Genomic DNA, 8822 nt, shown 5'->3' with positions numbered 1-8822 from the left:
CACGGGCGTGTGTCAGAGATGTGTAACTCACTATTTGTGGTACAAAACCACACGAGCAAGGCACACGAGCGTGTGTATTAGCCGTGTAACTCACTGTTTGTGGAATAAAACCACACGGCCAGGCACACGGACGTGTACCCAGGCCGTGTGTGTCACATGGGTAGGGACACAGGCATGTGTCTAGGCCGTGTAATTCACTGTTTATACTTTGGAACAATATCGGCAAGACACATGGGCATGTGACCAAGCCGTGTGACATGTTACTGGGGCTCGAAATCTATTTTTGAAGCCGTAAATGTTATTTAACACTAATACTGGCTTCCTCTTTGTATGAATGATTGAATTTGATTATATAGGAGCTGTCTGATATTCTGAGACTGATGTGTGCTTAACATAGTTCTATGTATACTATGATGCTTATTCTGAGATGGTATTGTTTTATCTTTTGGGAAATAAATTAGAATGATTGAATATTTGGTACGAATATTTGTGTTCCGCATTTACATGGGTTGAGGGTATTGCAAAGAAAGAAGTAATCTATACTGAAATAGTGGTTAAGCCACAATGTGTATAAATTTCATTCTGGCACTTCGTTTCCTTCTGATCTAGTAGCTAAGCTGCATATCTGTAAAAGTGTCAAATGGACACTCTAAGGTGTGTACGGTTAGATGGGCATTGAATGTCCTTAACAGTGTGTTTGGATGGTCGAAGACGGTGTGTAGCGGTTGGGGGTAGGATTATTGTATCTGAATTTGATCTGTACTGTATCTAGAACTGAATTTGCATATATACACATGTGTAACTAATCTGCTCCGAATCTGAACTGAAACTTTGTCTATATCGAAGCAAATATTTGAATCTAGAATTATTTTATAAGTGAGCACTAGTTAAACAATTTTTTTACACACTGAGTTCAGAACTCGTTTTGTTATTGATTGGATTTTAGGTGGATCTCATTTTTTAATGGTAATCTATGATAGTAGGACTTTGGAAGATTATGCACTAATTAATCTTTGTGATGGATATTATGTGAAACAAGGTTTAATATTATTGTGTTACTTGTGTAGTATGTGAGTATCGATGATGTAACTTCTAAACTTGGGTTGGACGTCTAGGCCAGTTTGGGTATTTCATTTAGTGGTATCAGAGCCAGGTTAGTCAACACTCGGACTGTGTTTGGACTCATAATGTATGAGAAAGTAGCTTAGTGATAATTTAGTATCTAAACTAATATAAAAACACTGAAACTTTAGTGAACGACCGAGCCTCCGATGCTGACCCTATAAGTATGTCTATTTTGTTATAAAGACTATAATACTTAAACTGTTGTGGGTAAAATGTTTTGATGTGAACTAGTAAAATCACCCAACTGGAAGTCTGAACTGATCTGTGCATTTTGACATTGTAGCTAGATTGCTATAATGAGTTTGTGTAATAGTCGTAGATGTGGTATGTGGGGGCGTCGAGGACACCGAAGAGGAGCTCAAGCAAAGTCACAGACCTCTATGGTATGCCCAATCTGGAGACCAGAAAGACTGTTGGTACTCCTACTGCTGAGACAGAGTCTCAGACTTTGACGGCTGGGGATGACGCACTGTTCCAAGCCATGATTCGAGCATTGAAGAGAGTCGTAGGGACTCATTCGGGATCGGGATGTCGAGGGTCGATTATTGAATGACCTGGTCAAATAGGGAAAAATTATTCAGGGGCGTCATAGGGGTCGCTCCTACTGTTATGGAATATTGACTCGAGGCTACCGAGCATATTATGAAAGATCTTGACTGTACTCCCACTTAGAAATTGAGGGGTGCCGTGTCCCTACTCCGAGACAAAACTTATCAGTGGTGGCTGACTGTTGAGCAAGGTGCTCAGCCTGAACAAGTGAACTGGGACTATTTCAAGAACGCCTTCCAGGGTAAGTATGTGGAGGCGAGTTATGTTAAGGCTCACCGATGCGAGTTTATGAGCCTAATTCAGGGTGACCGATCTGTGGTGGAATATGAAGCTGAGTTTCTACGACTGGGCAGGTATGCACAGACCTTGGTAGCATTGGACTACACAAGTGCATGAGGTTCGAGGAAGGAGTGAGATATGATTTGCTGGTCCTAATTACTCTTTAGAGAGAGCGAGTTTTTACGGTCTTAGTTGACAAAGCAAAAATAATAGAAGAAGTGAAGCGTACTGGGCACGAGCGACGTAATCGTGAGAAGGCTCAGAATAAGATTAAGAGGGATCCGAATCTGTCTGGTTCTAGTCAACGTCCTAAGAAGCTGACGATATTTGATAAGCTACCGAGAGCCGAGACACTAGTAGTAGTGACTGAGATTCAACTGTGCAGTGATTGTGGGAAGCACCATTCGAGCGAGTGCTGGAGGAAATTAGGAGCATGTCTTCATTATGGGTCGATAGAGCATCAAGTTAGGTATTGCCCTCGTCGACCAGATCTAGTGGCAACTGCGGCACAGACTCCAACTCCAAATTCTGTTCAGCTTTAGAGAGAGGTTCACCAACCATCCAGGGGTCGTGGTATTGGTTGGGGTGGTAATGGATCTGGGAGAGGACAGCGGACACTGGGGAGAAGTGTGGGTCAGGCTGAGGCTCGTCAGCCGGCACTGGTTAGATAAAACAATTAAAATAAATAACTAAGATAATTAAAATAGAATAATAAATCTACGATTAGAACAATAATAAAGAAATTAAAGAAGATAGATGGAAAGATAGAACGTGGTATGTAGAAGTCCTAAGAAGCCTTGTAAACACGAATAATCCACAACCTCCTTCAAGTGGCTCTAATTTTCCTCCAAGAAAGAAAACTTGGCAAAGAAAAGTTTGAAGATGATTCCCACAATCTGAAAATATTGTTAAAACTCTTCTAAAAGAAACTCAGGAGAATTTATAAACTCAAAAGAGAAGTTGAATAATAATGAATTGTATGAATTGTGTACAATTCAAAGGCCTATATATAAGCTAGCGAAATAAATATAAAATGAAAATCTTAAGTATACTAGAACTCTAATTTAATCTAAACAAGAAGTAGTTTTAAACTAAACTTTCTTATTAACATAAAACTCCTAAATAACTTTAAAATCTTAATAATTATCAAAACTTTAGAATAAAATAATAAGAAAATAATAAGAGATGATAAATAAAATATTGGTTTCAAATATAAAACTTAAGCTTAAAACCTAAACCCAATATAATTTAAACTCGAATTAAAAGCTCAAATTTCGTAATTCCCATCATAATCCCGTTTAGAAATTCTGCTAGCACATTCTTCACTAAAATAGTCATAACTTAAGCTACCAGACTCAAAATCGAGTGATTCAAAATGCGTTTCAAAGCTAAGAGATAGTTCTTTAAACGCCATGAGACATCTCAACCTAGAAATGCCAAGATCTCATCCAAAAATTTGTCACAAGTTTGTTGATTTCTTAAGCTTGAAAATTGGCAGCTTTGGTGATTAGAATTTAATAAATTTCACCCCATCTGTGCATGTATCATTCCTCGTTTCCTCAAAAAGATTCATCTTGGAAACTTGTGTTTGATTGAATCTTGATTTGATTTGGTTAGCCTTTGACATTGTTATTGGGCCTTGAGGTAGTGTGAGCCCATCAATTCATGGGTCTGAAATTGTGCCTTGAGACTCGCATCATTCCCACATTCCTCAAGAAGATTCATCCTCAAATCTTTAGCTGCATAGAAAGAAAAGAAATTAGAATAAAAAACAATAAAATGAATAAAATACTTACCTAAATTTTCTTATGCGCCAAAACTATCTCCAAGATCAGAGGAGTGATTTTGATATCCCAAATCAGCATGGATCAAGTATCTCTCCTTAAAAAACAAACCATCAACACTAAACAAAGAAATTTTGGCACAAGAGTGTTCAAGTAAAAAATAACTTGAAATTTTCTTTGAATATGCATGGTCATGTATAAGAATTTCCAACGATAAGTCAAGAATTTCACATAATTATAAAAATCAAGAAGTTTAATATTTTTATGTAAAAATTCTTCGTTAAAGGTCAAGATAGAATTTTTTGTTGCAAGAGAAAATCTATGAAATGCTTTAAAAACATATTTAATGCAACAGAATTACTATTTTTAACCTTTACAAAGGTAGACAAACCCATTAAATCAGTTGAACTTTCAGACTAAGGTTTAATGAAATTTGACCAACGAAAAAACATGTTATAAGAAATATTTTACAAACAAAATCAGTAGCATACTTATAAAAAACATTCAAGGTATGCCTTCTTAAATTAATTTCTATTGTTTCCTTACCATAGTTACCTTATAGCACTTGTGGAGAATTATGAATGTTCAGCTTACCTATTTCCCACAAGTAAAATCATCTATCAATTGTAGAGTATTATAATTGAAAGTCCGTCAATGGGTTCTTGAAGTTTTGTAATGAAGAAACACTACTAAACAAATTTGAGTTAGGGTTAGTCAAAACATAATCACTCATTACTTTTGTATGGGTATTTTTTTGCTTTTTATTTTCTTTTTCCACTTGAAAACTCTCCAATTTTAACTCATATGGATTTTCACTCACAAAATTTGGACCATCAAGTAGACTTTTAGCACTCAAGGTCTTTTTTCTCTCTTTCATTTCACATGATTCTTCCTTACTTCCCATATCCCCCTGACAAGTATTATGAATATTCAATCCAATACAATATATCTCAGTGGGAGAACATGATGTTTCTACTTCATCTAACTCTATATATTTAAGGAAAAAAAATTCATTATCATTTTTTTCGATTCACAAAGTTCGTCATCTTCTTTGATCAACAAAAGTCTCGTGTTGACACAATCACGACTACAATGTCCACGCCCTTTACATGTAAAACATTCAATTTCATGAGCTCTTTATTGTTTTGGTGAAAAATTAGTATAAATGAGCTATTTGAAAGATGTAGAAGAATATTTCGTAGGAGCCCCACTTTTCCACTCAAAAGGTTTAGTCTCAACATGTTTTGGTAGCAACTTATTAATAGCACAAGAAGGTTTCAAATTCTTGAAAGTAGAATAAGAACTTGTACCTTGATAATAGTGTGATGTGCCAAATGGATGAGATTGATGTTGCTAAAACGGTTGCTCAATCTCAATTGCCTTGTGTACCATATTCTCAAGATCAATATAGGTTTGAAGATTAAGAGCATTGGAAATCGAAACGTTCAAGCCATCTGCAAATCACACCATGGTAGTTTCTTCATCCTCTCGTATATTTACTCTTTGCATAATCATCTCCATCTGTAACAACCCGTTTTTCAGTGGTGCCGGAAACAGTGGTTGGTGGCTACAAATCTGACGAGTATGTTCGTAAATGTTATTATTTAATATTTATGAGTCAATTATGGTGTTAAAATAAATTTTGAATTGGTAATTTATACTATTTGAAAGAAAATATTTAAGTTTAAGTGGTAAGACTCTAAAGTCAGTGGTTTTAGAAAATGAGGTATCGGGACCTCTTTTCTATAAACTGAGCCGTAAATATTTTAATAAATATTTAAGGAGTATTATTGAGGTTGTATTAAATTTTCGTTAACAAATTTTAATGTTTAGATAGTTAATTAATTAAAAAGAACTAAATTGTAAAAAATGTAAAATTCGATCACTGTTAGATTTGAATGATTAAATGGCTTAATGCATATAAGCGGAAGGATTAATGTAACACCCCTATCCCGTAACCGTCGCCGGAATAGGTAAGGGGCACTACCAGACTTGTGACATATGTCAGAACAGTAAAATTTTAAACTTTTCCTTGAAATAAAGATCATTCATTTAAATAAGTACTAAGCACAACCAGAGATAAAATTTAAACTTCACTAAGTAAACATTCAAATGATGCCATTTTCGCATGGCTTATATACATTAACCAAAAATATTCTTCCGCCACTAGTCTATTCCATACATGCCATAAGATAATCCAAAACGTAGCAGTACCAAACAATGGATAGTGATAGTGTGACTAGTTGCTGATGATCCCCGAGCCTGTAGCTTCCAAATGAGATCTATAAAACAGAGGAAACAGAGTAAACGGAGTAAGCATTACAATGCTTAGTAAGTTTTAAGCAGTGTCAACAGATAACGATCAAATTATAACATAGTTGTTCGTATTTTTATTTCACTCTTCCTTCGGGCATACCATCCCTTTACCTAATATGCACATCTCATCATATACAATAGGCAGATAAACTTTCACATAAAAGTGAGCTCATGTGACATAGATATATCGTATGATTTCACATAACCTCTCACACTGATCCGATGTCACATAGTCATAGGAATAGTCTCATAGATTGCTCTCGTATGCATCACATAACTACCTTATGATTTAGTGCAAATCAAGCTCACATATAAACTTGGAGTACATACCTGTTTAACCTTTCGCATTGAATATATTTATAAGCAATTCTTATTACGAAGTCTTATAGCTTTAACCTCTACTCGGATTATCGGTGAGACCTTTAGCTCAGACGAAATCTCCACACGAAGTTATCGGGTCTTACCCGGACAAAATCTCCACACGTAGTCATCGGGTCTTTAGAGCTCAGATATGGTACGAGCACGAAGCTTACGGATATTAATCAGTGATAATATTCTCGCATAAAGCCTGCGGGGTTTTAACCCGGATATAGTACTGACACAAATGCCCTTCGGGACTTATCACATTTATACACTTTCACATCCATCACGTTGGCCACTCGGCCCTGTCACATATATACACTTTCACATTCATCACATCGGCCATTAGGCCTTATCGCATATATACACTTTCACATTCATCACATCGGCCATTAGGCCTTATCACATATATGCACTTTCACATTCATCACATCGGCCATTAGACCTTATCACATATATATACACTTTCACATTCATCACATCGGCCATTAGGCCTTATCACATATATACACTTTCACATTCATCACATCGGCCATTAGACCTTATCACATATATATACACTTTCACATTCATCACATCGGCCATTAGGACTTATCACATATATACACTTTCACATTACCAACCCTTTTATTCATACACAAAGATCAACTTAGCCAAAGGCCGGTAGCTCATTTATCAACTGAGCGAATACTTATAGGTAAGGGCTCAACTAATTCAAAGCACATATGAAACATACCTCAATGTTGGGATGTTTCAAGCGTATTAACTGAAATTTTTACAGCAAGATCATTCATTCCCAAATCACATACCTTCGGAATTTAACCGGATATAGCTACTCGTTCAAATGCCTTCGGGACATAGCCCGGTTATAGTAACTCGCACAAATGCCTTCGGGACTTAACCCGGATTTAGTAACTCGCACAAATGCCTTCGGATCTTAGTCCGGATATGGTCACTTAGCACAAAGCCTTCGGGACTTAGCCCAGACATCATTCAAATAACCATGCACATTTAACAATAAATCATGGCACATTTGTATTTCATTTTCGTTAGCAAAACTCAAACACAAGACACTTATCATTCTTGCAATTTCGGCTCAATAGCCACACACAAAGAGCATGATTTTGATTTGCTTAAAACATGATCTAATCAAATCATAATTTAAGCTCTATTACTCAAGAACTTACAATATCACGATTTAGAATTCAAGTATGGGTTTAATCAATAGCTTGTGAGCAACTAAAACAAGTTTATCAAGGTTTACAACACAATCTCAAATTCAGCACAAGCTGTTTTTTCCTGAGCAATAGTCACTAAATTATTTATAACTGGAGCTAAAAAACTCCAAATCACTTTCCGTTAATTTTTCCTGAATATAGACTCGTATATCTTCCACCCATAAAATTTCCAGAATTTTAGGTTTGGACAATCAATACCAGATTTTTCTTAAAATTTCCCCTGTTTCACTATTTGACTAATCTGACCACTCTTCACTACGAATCAAATTTCTCATTTTACAGAATTCAAAATGTGTTGTATTTGATTTAATTTGAAACTAGACTCATTAAGGAGTCTAAGCATATAAATTTTATCTTATAACCATTTTTGTACAATTTATAATGATTTTCTAAAAACAGAACAGGGGATTTCGGAGTCATTCTGACACCGTCTCACACAACTTTAAATATCTCATTATCGGAAATTCCTTTGCTTACACGGTTTCTTTTATAAGAAACTAGACTCATTAAGCTTTAATTTCATGTCTCATTCAGCCTCTAATTCAAGTCCATAAATTTATGGTGATTTTCTAAAGTCACCTTACTACTGCTGTCCGAAGCAGACTATTTCAAATTACCCTTAAATTCCCAAGCTCAAACACTTAAGAACTTACCATTTGAGCTTAGAACATATCATGGCCACATCATATCTTATTAAATCAACTCATCATGTCCTATTATAATTGAATTTACTCAACGTTTAAACACTTAAAACTTACCTCGGATGTGGTCGAACAATTTCGGCGGCTATTCGATCACTTCTTCCCTTCCCTTATCCAACTTTGGTCCTCTAAGCTCTTGAGCTTAATTTAACAAATAAATTGATTTAATCATTTGAGCATCAAAAGAGGAACTCAAGGTATTTAGCCCATATATACATACATTAGACATTAAAGTCACATTCATAACTTTACAAAAACATTTGCCATGAGCTAGCTTCTATACTTGGTGGCCACTCCAAATATACAAAGATTTTCAATGATAGAGCATTAACATACCTTAATACATCAAAATAATTAAATTCTTCCCATGGCACACTAAAACCGAATATGTCTTATTCAAATATAAATTCTCATATTTCATTTATTTAACCATTTAACCCTCCTATCAAATAATTTTCACAAACTAATCT

This window comes from Gossypium hirsutum, chromosome A10, assembly GCF_007990345.1.
Source record: "Gossypium hirsutum isolate 1008001.06 chromosome A10, Gossypium_hirsutum_v2.1, whole genome shotgun sequence".
NCBI classification, from domain to species: Eukaryota; Viridiplantae; Streptophyta; class Magnoliopsida; order Malvales; family Malvaceae; genus Gossypium; species Gossypium hirsutum.
Note: the sequence above shows the minus strand (reverse complement) of the source record.